Consider the following 20,943-nt stretch of genomic DNA (forward strand, 5'->3'; position numbering starts at 1 on the left):
GCAATACTTCGAGCATCTTATTGCGAGAAAATAGCTTTGAGGAAACAAATAATATTTTATTTGGTGTATCTCTTAGGGTGCGACCTCTTGGGTGTAACTATTTACTGTTCAACGAAAAAAAAAGTAGATTAAAATAATATTCTAACTGTCAGTGAATAATTATTAAATAGTAACACATCTTCTAGTACATCTAGGAAATGTATCAAACTATATCGTTAAAATATTCAGGAATTGACTAAACTCAATAATAACTGTTTCAAAAATACACATGAGTTTAATATTATATTTTTTGTACATAAAATAAATGCATCTGATTATAATAAATACATACATAAATAATAAATACACCAAAAGAATGTTCTTCCCAGTCACGATGTTAATGAACTTTATATATGATTTTTATTAAAATAAAAATGACCTTACGACGCCCTGCATATAGTGCATACAAAACACGTAGACGATAACATTATATGTTAGTATAAATTATGTATTTTAAAGACTACTTGTGACTCATACGTTTAAGCGTATTGTTTTTGGACAACCGATTTATCGATGAAAAATATAAGAAAAAGATTAAAATAGATAAAATCAATTTGTATTATTCAATGGTTGTTCAAGGTGAAAATACGTTTCGGTATACCAAAACTATATTGATATAAAACATTAACGCGCATTGTACAAGTGATCAAGACTGTTGAGACAATTGAATAGAGTGCCAAAATGTTTTATTCAGGATAAGACAAATCAAAAAATATTTTTCCAACAATAGTTACCCAGTTGTTTGTTTAAATGTTTAAAACAAGCAATCACTAGAAATTTTAGTCAATCATAATGTTAATATAAAGTAATAAATAATAATAATTAGTATTATAAAGTGAAATATTTTGTTAGAGTACGGATGTAGATAATGGAGATATTGGGAGAAAGGTCACAATAAGAAAATGGGAAATTCCACCTTGGCCGGAAATGCATGATTCATCAAATTTTGTTTCATAAGTGTTGGTGAATCACAAATCACAATAATAGGTCAATTGGCATGATTTACAAAATATGGTAACTCATAAGATTTTGAACAAAAAAACGGTCGGTATCAAGAATAGTAAATTAAAATAAACAATTTTGGATAAATATAAAAGGTACATATTAATTTGGTATTATTATTTATACTAGTTAAACTGTTTGTATTTTTTAATTTTTTTTTTTATTGATACAATATCCTCGGTGACATGGACCATTGTGTTTACAAATAATTTAAATCGATGACATATTGTTCTGAGTACTTATTCTACATATTCATTTTAAATTTTGGTTTGAAGATTGGAGTCTGTGATGAATTGGACGATGTTGGCTATGAATTGAAGGCGATTGTGGAATATTTCGGCTAGTAATTCTGGCAGGTTTTGACTAATTCTGATATTGTGGTTTATTCGGCATTCAGTGAGAATTTGGTTGATGATGACTTGGACACCACAGGCTGTGTATTTTGAGGGTTCACCTTTGGCCATTAAGAAACTGTCTGAGATTTGAGTATGTCCGATTCTGAGTCTAGATATAGGATAGCTCCAAATTTTCTGGGTATTTCTATAGGGAATGTCCAATTGCCGGTGTTATGTTTGATGTGACTCGGTTTAGTGGAGTAGGATGTCATTTTTGAATATTATAATCAATGAATAGGTAACTTTATCTAACTCAATAATTAATGAGTAATCACCTTTAAATACATGTTGTGTTATAACTTATAACTTACTTATGAATAAAGGAAGTACAAAATTAATTATTTTATTTTGTACATTTTACCAATTGGCTATTACAAATTTAAGTAATGAGTAATTACACAACACATATTTCTATCATCTAAAAGTAACGGTAATGGAACGTATTTAATTAATATTGTGAAAACGTTTTTAATTAAATCGCTTCGACTCGCTTAGAGAATACAAGAATACGAATAAAATAGCTGATACTATAGGTATTATGAAGTCAGTATAAACATCAGTTATTATCCAATTTTTGAATACTATTTGATAAGATATTATATCATGAATGCATAATTACATTGCATGTGATCACATATTTGCAATTGCATTGTATTGCATGTTTTATTAAGTTGTTGTGTTACAAATATAAAAATTGAAAAAGTTCGATTTTGATAAAAATACGCTATTGTCACTGTCAAACTTATATTATGTTTATCTTTTATAAATCTGAGTTACTCTTCATCAAATGTGTTCCATATTGAATAATTGTTTAACTATGAATCATATTTGATCGTTTCATCGATATTATTTTCAAACTTTTGTATACAATACAGACATGTATAATTGTATAAATGTTTATAATATGGACCTATTTTTAAAGAGTTTATTAAGTACCTATAACATGCAATAGTAATAAATATCATATTTTTTCAATGATGAACATTTTTTTTAATTACTACAAAATTTCTAACAGGTTATTGACGTATGGACGTTGTTTCCACAAATCATAATCATAATTATATTCCAAGACCGAGTCAGTTGATTGATAGTCGTCAAACCAGCTTTATACTCGTACATTTAATACAGAAAAGAACACAAAAGATACATCGTTTCATTAAGGTCTAAGAATTTAGCGGCAGGTACCTATCTAGTGGTGATTTTCAAGCATCAACTCGATTGTAAGATATGTCACTTATAACTATAGTCTGTAGTTAACCTGTGGGGCTGTGAGTTTACCTAATAATGTATAAACGTATAATGTATATTAACAGTTCAAACAATTAGTAAAAATAATTATGATTAAGTTTTGGAGCATGCAAAAAAAGTAGTTATACAATTAACATACAAAATATATAATATGTGATGCTACAGAGCTATACAGAATTAATATAATATAAATATTGAAGTGTATTGATATTATAAAATAATTATTAATTATACTAGGTAGCTGATACTGCACGGCGTTGCAGCCCGTGACAAATTAAGTGCCTGTGATTTACTCTTTCTTAAACTCCGTTAAATGTAAGCTATACACAGTTATTTGGGTTGTCTTGATGACCAAGTATAAATTACAGGTTTAAAACTTTATTCAATCATAATAACTATTTTCTTATTGAATCTATTCACTAAAATGTCATGAAAATTGGTCGAAAATTGGATTTTGATTTTATACAGTATAGTCGTATATATGTATTTATTATTAATTATAACTGATCCTGCACGGCATTGTCCGTGACAAATTAAATAATGCCGGTATATTTTCCTTTATTTGGCTGTCTTTATTTCGGTTAAATATAAACTGCACAGATTTTTAAGATTTTAACACAGCCTTTTGGGTGGTGTTGACAAAAATATATAAAATACCGATTTAAAATTAAATCCGGTTATAACCATTTTTTTTCATTTTATTTAACCAAGGTGACCTTATACACAAACAAACAAACATTCATGTTTCGTGAGGCAACAAGTCCCCAGGTAAGAATCCCGTTAAACTGCAAAATTTAAAATTGGTTTTGGGGTGCTCATCTTAGGAGTATAAGTGTATTACCTTTGCACTAAATTCAACTTAATCACCATGTTGATTAAAAGTACAATAAGAATTAAAAATATTAAACAATGTCCAAAAGAAAAAGTAGATGTAAGGGCACTTGTTGAAAAATACCAATGCTCTTGGTAAGGGGAAGTTGGTAAAATGTGCTGTACGGCGGAATATGAAAAAGTGGAACAGAACGTTAAAGAAGGAACGTTAAATGGGATAGAGTTTAGAAAAGAAGGATAACAAACGTGACGGTTATTTAATTTATATATTAAGGTTATATCAGATAGTTCATGAACGAACCTAACACCTAATAAGGTTTGAATATTCAGTTTTTATCTAATGTTGGGTTGTAACTGTGGTTATTAATAGGTTTTAAGTTTGGTTGATAATATTTCATAACGCGGTTTTGAAATATTATCGATATGTGATTTAGTGCATGGACTCCATATAATTAAACCATGTTCTAAAATTGATCTAACTAATGCATTGGTAAGTAAAAGGAATAAATATGCATTTTTAAAATCAAAAGAATGACGTTTTAAAAAACCTAATATTTGAGAGCTTTAAAAATGAATAACTGGAAGAAAAAATGTTGTTTTGTACATTTTGATAAATATGTTATGCAGGTCAAAAAAACGTAAAAACAAGAGGTTTTTTCAATGTTTTTAATGTTTTTATAAAATCTTAAAAATATTGAAAATCTGAAAATACGAGTACGTAGATCTACGGGTCTATTTTTTTTATTATATTTTTCGTTTTAATTTTTTAGAAGTTTCTTTAAAATTACATAAATATTTTATTGTTAAATTATAAAGCATAAATAATTACTAACTTAAGCCGTATTTAATTAATTACGTAAAATAATTTCACAAAAAATTTTTTTGTTTATATTATATTCCTGAAATTTGTTATTGAAGTTTAATTTGTTTTTACTTTTTATAGCTCCCAATGAATGTCAAAAATGCATAGACAGGTAAGTAAAATGAATTGCCTATATAATGTTCATAAGAGTATGACAATTCATAAATATTGAGAATAATGAAAAAAATATATATACATATTAAATAAATCTAATCTAAATAAAGATCTATTTTCAGGCGGATAAGGTAGGCAACACTAGATGCATTAAGTTATATTTTGTGATGCGTCGCCGGTCGTTTCTTTATGACAAATAATTCATAATTTGTACTTTCTATGTTTAAAACATATTTTAATGATTATGTTTTAAACGTGTTTTTATTGTTTATAATATTTTTGAAAGTTCAAAAAAGCGTTCCTTTGAAAATAAGTAAAGGATCAATGAATATTAAAAACGTAGTATTTCGTAGGGTGATTAAATACTAAATCAATACACTTGAATAAATATGTAAATAAGTAATAAAAGTTTTTTCAGTAGAATGACGTACGCTATTAAATAGTTTTTAATTTTTTATTATATAGTATTAATTACGTTTCAATTTTTATTTGCTGATAAACTGATATGAGCTTTACAGTAAAAACGAAAGTAGATATTTAATCATGTTTAGTGGTTCATAATATAATTGTGTGCAGTCGTGTTGATGTTGTATTATTAGAATATTATGTGTTTGGGCCTGTTCTTTTGTTTATGTGTTGTATATTTATTATCAAACAAAACTTGTTTCAATAATTGAATATTTTATACTACGATTAGGTCTTCGCCGAATACTTTATAAAAATTAAAAATATAAAAGAAAAAAAATACTAACACAATTTTACTAATACCAACAGTGTTGCAACTTGTAGCTAATCACACAATTGAATTGTGCATTTTCCGACCAGTTTAATGAGCCTATAGTGTAGTTACTATTTAAAAATATCAAGACAATGTATTAAAATATCCGTTTTAATTTATTTAATATCAGTTAATTTTTTGGAACGTTAGAGACTTCACCGTTCGTTTGATCTCTGACGAGTGGGCGGTTAAGTCACCGTTGTGTGGTGTATTTCCCTCTACGATACAGTACGACCAAGTTTAATAACGTACCTGGTTAAATTTCCAAATACAGAGTGATTTTTTTAAACTCGTTTTTAGATTCTAAGCGAAGAGAGAAATGTATTGGTTTTACAATGAGGTTTTAAAAATAAATTTCAGGATGGTTAATTGGTAGTAAATTTGAGTAAATTAATACTTGGACGAATGGATCTTCTCAGGACATAATTTTTTGCACCCGTATATAAAATTGCCTATATTGGCTCCTTCTATGCAATTGTTTTCGTCATATTATTGGTAGGCAATTTTATATACGGAAAAGTTCTTTCCTGCGAAGATAAATTCGTTTATCAAATTATACATCATGATTCTTCATAATTACTTTTAATATTTACTGATAATAAGTACCGGTTTTGTTATTTTACATCTTTAACAAAAAATAAAAGAACTTGGTTTATCTGAGCTATACATATACCTATTATTGAATACCATCGATTTTTGTTTTATTCTAAACATTAATTAACCTATTAAATATATATGACTCACATAAATGAATTCTATAATATTGAGTTGCATTTGATAAAACGTTTTTACAATTTTAATTATCTATAAATTTAGCATGTATTTTATATTATAGCTAAAAGCTAATAGGTAGGTACCATAAATTAAATCGATTTAAAAAAATAACTCAAAAAAATAATTTTACTCAAAATTTGAATCAACTTCTAAACTTGGGGGAAAAATCACCTAATGAATAATGATCCGTTGTAGTAGGTTCATAAAGAAAATTAACACAGAAACTACTCGTTCAAATTTCGATTTAAAAATAACCTGCTTAAATCGAATATAAATTTGTAATTTTATTATCAAAATGTGGTGTGCCAGATAAAAAATCAATTAGTATATTATATTGTGTTTTTTTGTTTCTATATGATATACCTATATTAGACAGCTGAGGTAAATAATTTAGTTTAGTTGTAGTTTAGCCGTATAATTTTTATGTTTAGGCTAATAAACATATTGGTGCATTGTTGTTATGAGTGTGCGTTTGTTAAGGGGAATCGAAATCAAACGCTCTACGCGCACAATGGAAAAGATCTCTGTTAAAGCCACCTCATAGCATCGGCGAAGCCAAGATAGCAAATTGCCATCATGTGGGAGATTTCACTTTGATTACTTATACCACGGAGGTATGGGCTGGGCAGTGTCCACGTTACGACAATAGGTCGGTATAGGTACCAACCTACCTACCTACTACAACAAGTCGGTCGTTTCGAATCTAATTACAAACGTCGACAGAGTTAATGAACACTGTCTCTATCATCATCATTATCATTATCGTCGTCGTCATCGTAGTACACCTCCTCTGTGTACTGCAGGCTGCCGCGGGGTTTGTCCACTTGCTATAACGATATTAATTGAATACTGTCCCATCCGTCGTGGTCGGTTCATAAAATTAAACTCGCACGAACATCGTTTTTAACGTACCCAACACAGCTACGCTGCACACCCACACACAAACGCACATTTACAGAAATGATAATAGTACTGATATTTTATTTAATACACTTTAATAGTTATTAGCTATATATTAAAGGTAATTTCTTGAAAAGTGATATTCTTTCTTTTACAATGCCAAGACGTTTCAGGAGCTGCCGCTGAAGCAAATAGTTGTTCGATTTTTTTTTTAAGGAGGTCGAACGTCTTTTACGTGACATTTGGTGAAAATAAAAACACCACCGAGAACTTGACTTGGAAGCAAATTACGATCTCTACGGCGATCAGGTGCCGAATTTATATGTGTAGAGTAACCGTGACAACAAAAGTTTAACAACCCTAAAGCTATATACACCAATAGACGATCGCCGGCAGATTCCAATGATATGGTAGTTATTGATGGGTGAGTGGTAGTGCCAAAGTTTCGGCCACTAAATATTATAAGTTATAACATATTCACACGTTTATGGGTTCGTCAAATGTTCACAGAAATTACAGACTGAAACATAATATAATATATTATGTAGCAGTAATCGAACTAAAATTTTAAAACATTTTGACACAGAAACGACTAACAATATAAATTGCATTTTGTATTTCCGTCACATAAAATATTGGTAATTAACAATCAGTTCACCCTTCACTACGTAAATACAAATTTGCCGGTTAGTAGAGTCCAATTAGCTCAACTACTTGAGTTCCAATTCTAAAAAATGTGAACCAATTTTTTACTAGTAAACGTCATGCCACTGAATCCTAGTTTACATACCCTTCAATATTTTACAATAACTACATATCATGTATAATAGTTTATGGATATTTCAAAATTTCAAATTATTGATAACAATTTATTTCAAAGATTATAATAATATGAGTTACAACCAATATTTGTCAGAAAAATCGTAGTGGTATGTAATAAATACAAATATTTCATAGCAACGGTTTAAATATAATAATGATACTTTGAAAACAAATGGAACTTCAACATTTTGTATTATTAAATAAGTATTTAACATTAATGCATTTATTTCTACGTAATATTTTTTATTTGTGGTAAACTTTATAGTTAATGATTATTTTGTAGTAAGGAATTTAAAATTTAATTAGACGTACCTCATATCATATTATTTTTAACATAATAATATTTCATTATGTACTTTTTATTATAATTGTTGAGCTATATTAATGTTTACTTGAAGCCATAATAAAAAAAAAAACATATATTTCATTATCTTTATCCTTATAATGTTATAGCCATATTGTTTATAATTTAAATTATTCTCATGACTAAAAGTGAACAGTATAATAATATATTGGAGAAAAGTTAAGTTTGGAAAACGTAACTGTGAATTAAAATAACAGTTTTAAAAAATTAGAAAACCTAATCAGTAATTATTTTTAAACTGTACATTTATTAATTATGATGAATTCAAAATTCTAGGTTTGTATGATTATTAACATATAATTAAAATGAATTGTACTATTTTTGATTGTAATGAAAAAACAAAAATTTTATTACAGTTTCCCATATTATGTAATTTTAATGGTTCTTTTATGCAAGGCTATAGAAGCAATACGAATTAAGTACTTACCTACTATAAAATAGTATATTATTAATAATAACATCGTACAATCGACTGAGATTTCTGAGTATCGTGGACTCCTCTGACTGAATGAATATTTTTATTAGACAGTGTTTTATATTTGACAGTAAATTTGGCCTCACATAAGGGTTAAACCGGCCTGTACTCTAGATAAGTAAAAGTCCGTGAGGCCCCCTTGTATGTGTTATTGTACGGGGGGGGGGGGCTCTTTATTTTAAACAGAAAAATCATAATTTAAATTATACAACAAGAACTGTTGATTTATAGTTAAGTACTCAGTAGTGCTGTATGCAGTAGTGCCTACTACTTGATTGGACCATAAGGGAGAAGTTTGTGTTATTAGCTCTACTTAATTCTGATAAATATGATAGTATCAGTTTGGCCTTAAGTCTTTGGGAGTTTCTATTTTTAGAACTATACATATAAAATATACATTGTGTGGTTAAATTAGCAAACGGTAGTCAGTGCACAATGATATACGTATTGCTAGGTATCAAAAATATAATGTATCACAAATCACGATTCACGATTCTTGGTTAATGTCACTTAATAATATCAAAATTACTAAAATAATATTTTAAAAATACTTCGAATACTTAAAATTTAATTTGCAGTATGAGATAGAAATACTAAATCACTATTTAAATCAATGCAAATTGTAAATCAGTACCATCTAATAGCTATATTCAGAAACGAGTAGTGATTCAATAACTTGTATAGGTAGTTGGTTTAAAATACATTTAAAAGTATTTAAAGTACTCGTATTTTGTAAACATATTAGATACAAAAAAGTTTACACGTAGGTAATATTATAATAACGAATAAATAAATCTGTTCAATGTTACAAAATCAATTTAAATTTATAAAAATTTTAAATGTTAAAAAAATAATATTTTATGTTTGGAAAACTATTCTAAAGTACGCCACTCGATATTTTTCCACTGCAAGGTAAATCTATGAATCATAAATATTTTTTTGTTAATAAGTAACCATAACACAAAACCTTACGAAAAATCGGCCAGAAAACAAAAAAAAAAAATGTATCCAGCCCAAAAATATATTTATGTAAATATTAAAAAATTATTTATAAAGTATAAAGTTTATTTTTTTAATGTTATTTATATGTTTTATCACTTTTCTTATTGTTGTATACATCTGTTTATTATCCATTTTAATTTGTGGCATAGCCGTATAGGTACTAAAATATAATAACAGTATGGATTAATCTACAAAACTAAAAAAATCAATTAATTATTATGGACATATAGTCTTGAATAAATTAGAACAAAAATTGTATTTAGTTCTAGCCATTTTTGTCGAAAACAAATATATCATCCAATTTAAGTGGATCATTTTTTATTATGGCTGTTGATGAGTCCCTTTTTAAGTCAATTCTAGCTGTCCACAGTACTCTGTCCAACCCTGTTTCATAAAACACTATCAATTTCAATATTTACTCCGAGAACCAAAATCAATATTTACAAATACCTAGTTGTTCAGTTTGTCTAAAAAATAATATTAAAATAATTCGGTCGTTTTAATTGTGTAAGGGTCAACTTCACGCACGTATCTTATTCTAATTCGTATATATGTATTATTTATTGGTTTCGAAAAAATCGAAAAAAAAATACATAAATAGAGTAATACAACATTATATTCAAATATTCGATCTTGAACTCGCTTAGTCGCTTTCGACTGTTTAATTGTGCGCAATCATAATAAGTGGAATTATATTTTTGAAACAAAAATACATATAGGTATAAATGTACAATGTGCATGCATTAATTTGTGCGTTTTACATATCAATCGGTTATTGTCGGTCCAAAATCGATTGATTCCACTTGGAAACATAACGATTTTCGAGACTCCCGCGTAAAAGCGTTCGTTTATTATGCCCCCGTGCTCTGTATTTGGCATAGGAACAGCATAATAATCCCGAAGATGAGTAAATTATACTATTATAATTTATAAAATAATATTTTCATTATGATAACGTTGTTTAAGGCAAGTGTGCTATACGACTAGACGTGTCACTTACAACAACAATAATAACAACGAGAATTCACTTATTGTATTATATATTTATATATTTATTTTAATAAGGTACGCGCGTAATTTGCGTGCGTCTCGACCGAATAACTCTGTTTGATGGTGACGAAGTCACTCGAGGATATGCACCCAACACGTCGTTGCGGTGTCGTCGGACTAATTAATACAGCTCCGCACAAGTAGTTCATCGTGGGAATAACGACAATATGACATATATATATATATATATATATAATTGCGTCCAACCCAAATCGTACCGGAACCGTATAGCAAAACAAAATGCGTAAAAAACTACTGACAATTAAAAGAAATGAAAAAAAAATAGAAACAAATATATAGTTAAGGAGCACATCGCGATTGCGATGATTGCGTGCATAATCAACGCGCACGATACCTTATATGCCCATTATAGTTTTCCTTCGCTTTTCCGGACCAATTTTATCGAGACGTTTGTGTATGAGTTTCGCATAAAATAAAACGTTGTTTATGAATACAAAAATAGCTAATACATTTTAACAACTAAACATACACAGAATATTATGCAATTATATAAGAAAATTGCTTTTATTATGGTATTTATTTTTTATACATAATGCGTTCTATATATGTATTTACATATTTGCAAAAGTAATTAAGAAAAAATGTTGGAAAATAAATTGTATAAGACAATTGTACTATGTATCTGCAACGATTTTACAAGGTGAAGAAACTTAATCTTCCTAAAGATATAAGATTAGGCATAGAATAAATAAAATATTTAATATTTGCTTTTCCCCTTTTTTCTCCGTTTTTCTATGGCCACATGAGAGGAGACCGATTTCGCATCACTCCTTCCTGTGAAGAATCGTTTAATGAATCAATACATTATATTACTCATGGACTTATCCTTCAAAGTGAATATACAATTTCTTTTACGTCATCGCCCTGAATTTCTCATGTTACTTATAGTATGTTACAGCCGATTTTACCCATGTTATTATGTATAGTACCTATTTAAAGTTTTGATTTTATAATATTTTTTGCTATTGTGTTCCAAGATTACAACAATTTATGATTATTGGCTTTGGGATGTACCAGCCGTATTAAAATTGGCTGATACCAATAATAATTATTAACCCTTAAAAGTCTGGATAGGGCAAAGGCCTCCGTCTGCCCTTCAGCCAAGTGATGCACAGTGTTGTATAATGTATATGCCTGCAGAATAGTACACACAGACACGCAAGTAAGGATTAAAAATATTATCATATTTAAAAGTAATAATAGTCATTATTAATGGTGAATTTTTGAGTGATGACTGTGTTGAATACCCCGGAAGTGACAAATTTTAGGGGCAAGAAATTTAAATATCTACTTAGTGATCAATGCATATCAGTAGTAATTATACGAACATTACTTTGGTGGGGCAACTTATTTACTCCCTCCCCTCCCGGTCCATCACGCAGTAACAAAATCTATATTAAAAAGTATAGTCGGTGTAATTTTCTTTTGCATAAGAAAACATAAAAACTAAGGAACACTGTCGTATCGATTTACAGTCTTAGAAATTGTTTCTACTCTATCTGTTAGGAATAAGGATTTAAAGCAGTTTTAATACTAGTGTATAGGGTGGCTCGTGGCAAACTTAAAATGTCTATCAACAGCTATAGTAATCATAGAAGTGTAATGTCAATTTCTCGTTAGGGGAAGGGGGCGCCAATAAAATGTTGCCCCGAGGCATATAATAATTATAATGCTTAAATTCGCCGCTAGTACTAACTAATAATAGGTACATTCGTTACGCCACCGAATCGGTGAGTTGAAGTCTTCGCATTCGGTCGACGAGACACTTCGGACACGAGCCCCCTTGATTTCCCGCCAGTGGAACCAAATTTCACCGAATGTAGATCAGTGCGATAGTAATTCATACTGAAACACAATATATTGTTTTATATTAATTGTCGAATGTAATCCCCCCCCCACGCCTCCTGGTCAATACACGGTTATTGGATTGACCAATACATTGTTATATAGTACTATACAGTGTAATGCTGTGCATGAGAAGTACACACTCTGCACCATTGCCTTCGGTCGGTCCGCTCCGACCGCATTATACTTAATATTATTATAATATGTACAAATAGACGTAGGTATACGATTGAGTGCGAAAATCGTTTCGATAATTAATTCACTCCACTCCTCGATTGTTTTCTTACTGATATCGCTTTTCCGGTAACGAATTGTTCAAACAAAATTATATTCGGTCAATGCCGTTGGAAAGTGTTACTCTCATTAACGACGACTAAACAAAAAGGATAGTTTTAGACACGAGTACAAAATTGTGTTTTGATATACATATATTGATATATTATATATATATTATATATCAGCGCGAGTACCTATATTAAATTACATTTTGAATATCTGTTCAACTTTCCCACGGCACTGATTTTGCGAAACATCATTTTCGAAAAAAAATTATCCCATTTATATAAACGTGTGCACTTCTTCGGCGTTATTATTATGTTGAAATTGAGTTTTTTCCGGAGTGACCAATAAAATTACAAAATATTCTTCAAATAATGTTCAAAGTAGTTACATGCACCTATACTAATTATAGAGAAATCATTTCGTTGAAATATTATACACACAAGTCACAGTTTTTTTTATATAATATAAATGAACAGTGAACCTCATACTATATTAAAAGATGTTTCTATTAAAAAAAAACTTGTTAGGTAATAAAACTATTATTCATTGCATTTGGTTTATAGGAGTAGTTACATCCTATGTTGCACATTTAATGAAGACAAATTAAAATATTTTGTTCTGAATGTCTCATTAATACATTAATACATTACTATTTCATTATGTAATAAGTCGTCATCGACACCGTATTAAATAATATGATAAAATGGTAAATAATTTTTCTTTGAATTTAATAAAAAAAAATGGTAGAATTTAAATTCCAATTCATTTTAAAATTGTAAAAAATGTATTACTTAGGTCCTAGATGGTCACATAAATAGTAAATAGTATAAGCGTATACTAATATTATACGCATCATCTATGTAGAAATTCAAATTTCAAACTATTATACTTTAATGTGAAAGTATTATTTGCTTGAATAAAAATATGTTGGAGACTATAATACACGGGTTTTCTCTCTTATAAAACGCGAATATAATTAAAACATAATTCCTAATATTTATTTATGAATAGAATAGTTAAATGGTTTATTGACGCCTCCCGCATAACAACTTGAACACGTCAATTTGTGTACAATTATTAATTTGATAAGCTACGATATTTGCTATTACAGTCCGTGTACAGTATATTATACGCGCTTCAATGAACACATCAATAATTATTTAAACAATTATTTTAAGAAAAAAAATGAAGAACATAGAGGAATATCTTATTTACTACATTTTGATGATACATTATTATTATTTCTTCTATTAAAAGTAAAATTGGCGTATAGATCAGTTCGAAGTAACCAAGGGTGGACGTGTTGTAAATTATATTAACAGAATGTTTAGAAACACGGTTTCTACATAGATCGGTACCGTGCATTTGCGCTTATTGTCACCTGTCGATCCGTTTGTAATATTCAACAACCGACTTTGGCTGTCATTTTTTTAATCAATTATTGAAATTATTGGTGTCACACGGTCACATGAAAACATCACTATAAAATTATTACTGTAAAAATATATGCAATGGTATCACAGCTCATTAGGCCGTATACATCATAATTATTATATATCTTGCTATATTTGTTGGAAGTAACTTATTAGTGGATATCTTATACAAGTATACAACACGGTTATTGGTTAGGGTTGACCTTGTTGTTCCATTGTATAATTTATCGTTGGAAGTTGTGGTTGACCTAATACACAAATAATTTTAATGTGAGTTGAATAAAATAGTTATACTAATACCCAAAGCCTCCCGAAAAATATCAATCTATGAATACTTGCATGAAATAAATTGTATGTTACTTAATTTGCAATCGATTTTTGTTTTTAATCTAGGATATTTTTTAATCTATATTCTATACTAAAGAAAAAAAAGTACAATAAGCATAATGTATGTTTAATTTAAGTGCAATGGTCTGAGTGTCTTGAGAGAAGAAACCGTCCGGTGAAGGTACTTCTGCTAATTTACAATTGATAATTTAAGTTATGTTTAAAATAATACATCAGCAAACATTAGTTATTCATTGCAATTGTGAAAATGTCAAAGAATGAAAAACCCGGAAATTTAGTGATAACTGTTTGAAATTGTATATTAATAGTCCTGAAGGTTGAAATAAGGAAATGTGAAAATAGTATTATAGGTAGTATTTTTTAATGTACACCTATAAATTATAATACATAACTACACAAATTGAATCAAATGACCAACCCAATACAGTGATTCAATAATAAAATGTTGTTCCACATTTATATTGCATTGTATGCGTGTTTTAATAATTATGTAATATATACTTACATTAATGACGGGTATTATATGTTTATAATTTAATGCAAGCCGTAAATTAAATCAACACTTGAAGATTTTTGTACTTAAGTATTAAGAAACATTTAAGCTACCATAATTTGAAAACAACTTAATCATTTATAATTTATATCTTCTAATTGAACTCATCCCAATAATAATTAAAATAGTTAATCGAAATGTACAACGAATAAAATAGTATATATTATATAGTAATTCCAGTTGTTATAAGAATATTATTTGGTGTACTTTTTAAGATAAAATAATATACTGACTATTGATTAAGACAAATTAGAATTTGATTCTTAAAAAATGATACTTATAAGAAAATTGTTATTATAATTTAAAGTAAATTTCTTATGTGTATTTATTCAACAACCAATTTATATCATGTAGATTTATAGAAATTAAAGCCTAGAAAATTTGAAATTGTTAATATGCATGTTTTCTCTCTTATAAATGTATAGTTTCAAATTAGCAAAATCATAAATCGAACAATAGTAATAATAAGTTAGTTGCCAAACAAATATTTAGAAAGCATACAATTATTAAACTTATAAATAATCATCGAAAGCATACATCACTATCTATAATTATTACACTGAACCTTGGTATAATATACATATATAAAAATAACCTACTATAAATGCGATTTTTGAATATATATATATTATATTATTTATGTCACACATTAAGTAATATTGTATTAACAGGTGATTAAACGGAAAAGTGTAATAAATGGATTTTATTATACTCTTAGCTAGGTATAGAAACGACCCTATTATTGTTGTTAATGGACCAAGTCCTCGGACAAAGGTGATTAAGATTGTTTTTGAATATAAAAAAAACAAATGATTTATTATTATTTGAATAATAATAATAATAATAATACCGGTAAGCGATAACGGATAACACATAAATATCAGAAAAAAAAGTAGGCTACAATACATATTTTTTCAGCCTGTTCTTACTCGAAGAATAAAAAACAAACAAAACCAACGGCAAACTCTTCGCTGCCAATAATAACGAAAACGTTTATATTTTTACAATATTTTACCGACTGTGCAGCTATACAGCGCTATAGGTATCGGTACATTTATTACATAGGTAAATATATATCATCCATATTACACACACATTACACACACGTCATGATGGTCATGATGTACACGGGCGTATTATAATATTATATTTGTACGTGTAACAAGTGCTGTCGATGTGTGTCTGTATCGAAATCACATTTTTGCCCATAATATATTATATTGTAATATTTCGTATAATATATCGTAATAACTTCAGTGTTTCCACACGCAGACATGACAAGTATCATTTGCGTGCCGCGTTCTAACTCCGTTTGATTTATTATAAATCCGCGGCGAACCGTGCAACTCGAGCGCATCTATTGTCACGATCCGTACCGCATATATTATATACGTCTGTTGTGCTGAACAACATAATGAGTGAAAACACGGTGAAAAAAAGTGAGCAATAGCAGTAAATAAATAATAAAAAATAAAATTTATATCGAAAAAAAACGCTTTAAAACGCTATAATATTATGTGCAATAGGTAGCCGGGTAGGTATAGTGTGGGTACATACTGTACATTATTGTCTTATTAGGCGGGATGACCCTTTTTACATTTCCTGTGTAGGGTATGCACGCCACACAAAACTCGAATTCGAAATCGTATACGATTAAATCACATCACATTCAGTCAGTCGTTTTGCAGGCGCCTCCGGTCGTTGAAGTCTCTAGGCGTGAAACGATGACACGCATCGTCGTATATCCTTATTATTATTATCCCATATATAAGCATGTATAATATATTAAATATAGTATATACTTTAGGTAAATTATGCGTTTCTCTAACACCGCTTTATATGGCTATACCTCGAGCATTACTATAACAATGTTTCATTCTGGAAGTACCTGTCAACAACTTTGTTTCTAAAGTAAATTTGTCTAGAAAACATATCTACTGTGGCATTGAAAAGTTCCAAAGTTATTGTAACTTATAGTATAATTTATTTATGTTATAAAAATGTAACAATTAATTTCCATCAATACATTGATATCATTCAAAAAAGTTTCTAAGTTAAGACAGGGTCGAAATGTAGTGTGTACTGTACTTAGCATATTATTACCTAGTAAATTAGTTATTATAGTTTTAAGGCGTATAGGTGATAAGTCCCATCACTTTATTGCTACGTTTTAAGCGGCTCATTAGCAGTATAACTTTACTAGATTTATCGCATAAGTAAGTTGACATTGTAACCTAATATGTACCATACTTTCAACAAACGTAACCCTCTGTTTAGGGGACATCTCCTCGTAGTGGATAAAATTTCAGCGAACGAGTGTGTCCAATATTTAAAGGTATCATTGTATTATTTAGTACTATATTATGGAATTACACTTGGTTTAATAATATATTTTGCAATATAAAAGGGTCATAGTTTATTTGAAACTCGTTTATATTATGTATATAACATGGGCGTAGGTAAGGGGGGGGGGTTTGGGTGTTCAAACACCCCCCGAAATTAAATAAAACAATCTTGAGCTTTTTGTGAAGTGGTTCGAGAATATTATTAACTCGCATATTATTTAGGATTTAGACAAAAACCCCCTCCGAAAATATTTCCTACCTACGCCCATGGTATATAATGAGAACTAGAATATATTAGGTACTATTTAAATAAAAATAATTGTTTGTATACCATTATAATATGAATATATGATACACTTTTTTTGAAATATTAGATATTGAAGATTGTATTTAGCTGTGAACATATTTTTCTATTCTTAAAAATATATTTTCATTAATATAGAACACTTGACTTTATGTTCAGTTGTGAGATTTAAAAAATTTGATTATACTCTCACTGAGAACGAAAACTATACCATGTGTTTAACGCCTAAAAACCCCACTAAAAACCGGAACTTCCTATGACGTACAATAATAATGTGCAACGTATACATATTATGCTATTATGCGTAAAAACAAGATACCATAACACAACCACTTAAATGTATTTTGTATTTACCTACCAGCCACCAACCTACGAATCGATCTTATCATACAATTCGTTATTAGACATAATAATATATCAATATTCTATATATATGAAATAATATGATTTATGTAGATCTACCAATAAAAATGCAGAATGAACATTTACACGGCGCTTATAAACATGGTAACTACTGAACTAATTGGCACCAAATTTTTAGCACATACCTAGCTATATTCCTATTGAGACTCTCGAAGTGCCTATAGGCTTCTTTTTTCGACCCAGGTTGCTATAGAGGGGCTCAAATAGAAATTTAGTTTTAGCTCATGAAAATTGAATATTTTTTGTTTATATATACATAGGGTTGCCATTGGTTACAGTAATAAAAAATAATTTTATTTAATCTATAATATAAATTAACTAATGCGTCTATATGTTTGTGGCTTATAAAGTATCAACTCAAAAACTACAAGACCAATATTTCGTTGAAAATTTCAGCGATTGTTCTTAGATTTCAGGTAAGTTGAAAGAGCAATTTGAGCCACGTTCAAAAATATACCAAAAAGGTACTATGTTCAATCTGTTATACCGGCGGATCTCCATTGAATATGTTTACAAAGTGAGGGACACCGATGACGATTTTCCGGTGAACTGCGCTGGTTCGCTAAAACCGTGATACACCTATATAGAGCCATAGTTTCTATTCGCTCATATTTTCTTGGGCAGCGGGTGAAGTCAGATTAAACAGCTAGTATGTGTATAATTTTAGATACATATACGTATCATATGCAAGTAACAAACAATATACTTTGCTGTTACCTAACGAGCCAATCGGGCTAAATATATTCTATGAGATATAAGCTGATCGCGAAAACTGTCGAATATTATGCACGTTAAAAATGTTTTTGAGTTGCAAACTTTCAACCCCATAAAAACGTTTATTTGGAATCGAAATTTTTCTCCGCGCAACAATTGTTGGAAAATCGCAAACCGATTCTATTAGTCGCGTAGTATGAGTTATAGAAATGACGAGTAATATTAACTGGAGTTATGCATCTATAAATAATACCTAACTCTACTAAGTCTACATCGTAACATATATAGATCGCATGTACATAGTTCGGTTTCGAGAGCATATATCAGCGTCCGCCGACGCGATCTTTTCGTTACTATCAAATATTAATAGAACCGTCCTGCACGAGACAAGGACATAATATATAATATAATGCGTGTGTGTATATAATATGCTGGCGACGAAACGGTCACGAACGCTAAAAATCGATCGATAATAGTAAATTCGCGTTAGAAACTGGACACAATAGACAGCGGCGTCGTCGGCCGAGAATAAAACGGTAAGAATTTGTTTTCGGTTATAGGTACGTTTAATAATAATAATAATAATAATAATACTTACTCTCGATTTACTCTAGGAGTTAATAATAAAAGTATACGTGTTCCGCGTAATAGAAATCTTCCCGGAGACAGAGAACAAGTGTGTTTGTTATAGTTTATTATACATTTATATACCCTATACGCAGGCACACGGTGTGCTTGTATATTATATTATATTCTCACACGTCCAGATTAACGTTGCGAATTCGGCTGCGGTGTGCATGCCGCATACCTTTATCACATACAGCAGTGTATAGGTACTATTTTTAATACGGCCGTAAGTATATATGTTATAATGCGCACCTATATCGAAATCGGCTCGAAAGTTTCGCACATGTTCTTTAATACCTTTTATTAGGCACCATGCGAAATATTATTATTCGCCCGGTCCGCTGCTCTACATATCCTACGCGCATAACATTATATTAGCAAGCTGCTGCAGGTATACCCGGGGTATTCGAGGCGATTATTACTTTTCTCTGCGTATTGTTCTCGGCCATATCCGTTTCCGGTCAACCGAGCTTATATCTGTACGCGAAATCTACGATTATTTATGTATGTATATATATATATTTTTTTTTTTGCACGAATCCGCGATATTCGCAGCCAACCGTTCTTTCAGTTCTTTGTGTTCTTTTTCACCTTCTACATGCGCATAATTACATTTTATTTAATCATACGTCGATTAGCCTCTATTGTTTGAATTTGCAAAAGTTTTCTTTTGAGATTTGTAATCCTGTACAGATCGTATATTTTGCAAATATCGTACATCGACTTTCCAAGAAATGTAAACAATAATTTTATAAATATGTACCTATAAATTATGAGCAAACCTGGGCCTAATACATTCGGAATAAAACTACATTTCAATACCATACCTACTGGTTGATAAAACGAAGTATGAGTATTATACTTCTTTACAACTAAGTGAAAATGTATTTAATAGGTAGTATGATTAATACTGCAAATATTGATATTCGTTTTTACTGCATGGCTGAAACGAATTTATAATCTAAGTCTATTAATTTGTTTAGTTGTACTGTACATAATATTTCGATATCTACAGTTATTAATTTTATATTATTTAGTAAGTATCCATAGGTATTTAAACTTTCAAAATGATTACGTTTAGATGATACTTATAGTAAGCACCTATACGTATGAGTATAATATTCGTTTACACGTACCTACTTATAATAATAAGATTATAGTCCAAAAATAATTAAAAACTGTAGCTCTTAATTATAAATATTGTGATATCGGTACTCAAAGCCATTAAAATAATATTGATATATTTTCAACATAACAATAGGTGTAAAAAAAATGAGGTAGCTGAACAATCATATTTTGTAGATGTATTAGTTATATTTATAGGTTTACACTCTAAGAAGTTATAGTAGGTTCTTAAATAAGGAGTCTGAGTCTATATGCAATAGTATGCAT

The 20,943-nt window shown here is 29.3% G+C and overlaps 1 protein-coding gene across 1 annotated transcript in view; it reads right to left on the minus strand.

Annotated features, from left to right (window-relative positions):
• Positions 1–20,943, minus strand: part of LOC111035516 (mucin-5AC-like) — a 50,026-nt gene that overhangs the window by 28,515 nt on the left and 568 nt on the right. The window lies entirely within an intron of this gene.

Source organism: Myzus persicae, unplaced genomic scaffold (genome assembly GCF_001856785.1).
Source record: "Myzus persicae strain clone G006 unplaced genomic scaffold, MPER_G0061.0, whole genome shotgun sequence".
NCBI classification, from domain to species: Eukaryota; Metazoa; Arthropoda; class Insecta; order Hemiptera; family Aphididae; genus Myzus; species Myzus persicae.